Source organism: Myotis davidii, unplaced genomic scaffold, assembly GCF_000327345.1.
Source record: "Myotis davidii unplaced genomic scaffold, ASM32734v1 scaffold1223, whole genome shotgun sequence".
Taxonomy (NCBI): domain Eukaryota; kingdom Metazoa; phylum Chordata; class Mammalia; order Chiroptera; family Vespertilionidae; genus Myotis; species Myotis davidii.
In genome coordinates this window covers 33525-35858 of record NW_006294402.1, presented here as the reverse complement: position 1 = coordinate 35858, position 2334 = coordinate 33525, and positions in this window count along the sequence as shown.

Sequence of the window (2334 nt, the reverse complement as noted above, 5' to 3'; positions counted from 1 at the left end):
ATAGATTTTTAGAGAGAATAGAAGAGAGAGAGAGAGAGAGAGAGAGAGAGAGAGAGAGAGAGAGAGAGAGAGAAACATCAGTCTGTTGCCTCCTGCTGGGTCTGAGGATTAAACCTGCAACCCAGGTATGTGCCCTTGACTGGGAATTGAACCCTCCACCCTTTGGTCAAGGGCCAATGCTCCAACCACTTGAAAACACTGGCCAGGGCTATGCAAATGTATTTCTACCTGTAGTTACCACTATGTCCTTACAGACTTTTCCTTGTTCTTGACAAAAACCTCCATTCTCCTGGCGAGGGGTGGGGGTGCTTGCATTCAGTGAATCACATGTCTATTTAGAGAAACAAAGTCCTAATTTAATTAATTCATTTGCCAAGCTTGATTGCTTGCTGTGGCAAGGCTTTGTGTTACCTGGGGTTAGATAACATGCAACCAAAAAGAGCTTGACATTTTCTCCTATTTTCTTTTTTTAATGCTCATCCAAAGATATTTTTTCCATTGATTTTTAGAGAGAGTGGTAGGGTGCAGTGAGAGGGTAGAGAGAAAGAGAGAAACATGGACTTGAGAGCCAAACCGGTCAGAGCTCTTCTCCTATTTTCATAGAACTGTATTAAGACTAACTTGAGCCCAGTCAGCATGGCTCAGTGGTTGAGCGTTGACTTACGAACCAGGAGGTCATGGTTCTATTCCCAGGTCAGGACACATGCCCAGGTTGCAGGCTCGATCCCCAGAAAGGGGTGTGCAGGAGGCAGCCGAGCAATGATTGTCTCTCATCATTGATGTTTCTTTCTCTCTCTCCCTTCCTCTCTAAAGTCAATAAAAATATATTTTTTTAAAGAAAGGCTAACTTGAATGCCAAATAAATTGTTTCTTTTGGTTCTGGGAGGAGTGGAGGGGGGGCAGGGGCTTGTAATTGTGAATATGCATCTCTTGCGACTCAGAAGCATCTCTGTCAAGGACTTGAGAGCCACCCCTTTGAAATGTGATCATTAAAAAAGATCAGGCAATGATATTGGGATAACTTTGCAGGGTGACAGATGGTTACCAGACTTAGTGTGGGGATCACATGGTAAGGTACATAAATGTCAAATCACTATATTGTACACGCAAACTAATATAAGATTGTATGCCAACTATACTTGGTGGGATCCTAACTTTCCCATCAGCTGACAAACACAGCCGGCCTCACTTATTTACACTCACCAGGCCCTTGAATTTTTCCACATCTTTGAATCCACCGCACCCCCACACGCCCCACCCTGATTCTCCCTTTAATGGAGCTCGGCTTTTCCCCTACTGTCATCACTTACAGAATAAAATCTATTTTTTTCTCTTTCACTAATATCTTGCTGTGTCTAACTTTTGTTGTTGTTTGTTTGTTTGTTTTGTTAATCCTCACCGGAGGATGTTTTTTCCATTAATTTTTAGAGAGTGGAAGGATGAGGGGAGAGAGAGAGAGAAATGTTCGCCCTAGCCAGTTTGGCTCAGTGGATAAGCATTGGCCTGCGGACCAAAGGGTCCTGGGTTTGATTCCAGTCAAAGGCACGTACCTTGGTTGTAGGCTCCTACCTGGCCATGGGCGCTGGTTAGGCTCCTGCCGGAGGCAACCAATTGTGTTTTGCTCACATCCATGTTTCCCTCTGTCTTTCCCTCTGTCTTCCACTCCCCCTAAAAATCAATGGGAAAATATCCTCAGGTGAGGAGAGAGAGAGAGAGAGAGAGAGAGAGAGAGAGAGATGTCAATATTGATATGAATAGGAATGAGTCCTGACTGGGGCCGGGGAGGATTGAACCAGCAATCTAGGAACATGCCCTTGACTAAGAATCGAACGCAAGACCCTTACGTGCACAGGTTGATGCTCTAACCACTAAGTGACACTGGCCAGGGCATTAAAGACATTCTTGAATAGCAATGTCCATTGGGGATCCTGGGATAGGCCACACCAGTCCCCCTCAGGGTTCCCTAAGGCAGAAAGGCACAAAAGTCAGGGACAAGCAATTGGCTGCTTATTTCACCTGCTGTGAAGAAGCTGGAAAACAGCAAAATAATTCAAACCTCACTCAACTGTTGAGGCGTTAAGCTGTCTACAGCAATATGTTCCGTCGGAGTAAACCCCACAGAGACACCATGTTCTTCTCCCAGCTCTCCCCTGCATCCTTCCGCCCCAGAGTATCCTCCGCTGGTGGAAGTCCCAGCCCCTCAACGCCCTGTAACCCTGAGAATCCCTGGGCCCCCATCTCTGCAGATGAAGCCCAGGGGCAGCTGGTACCCACTCCCAAGTGAGACTGACAGAAGAAATAACACTTGAACCTTGGTCAGGTCCACATTTCCTG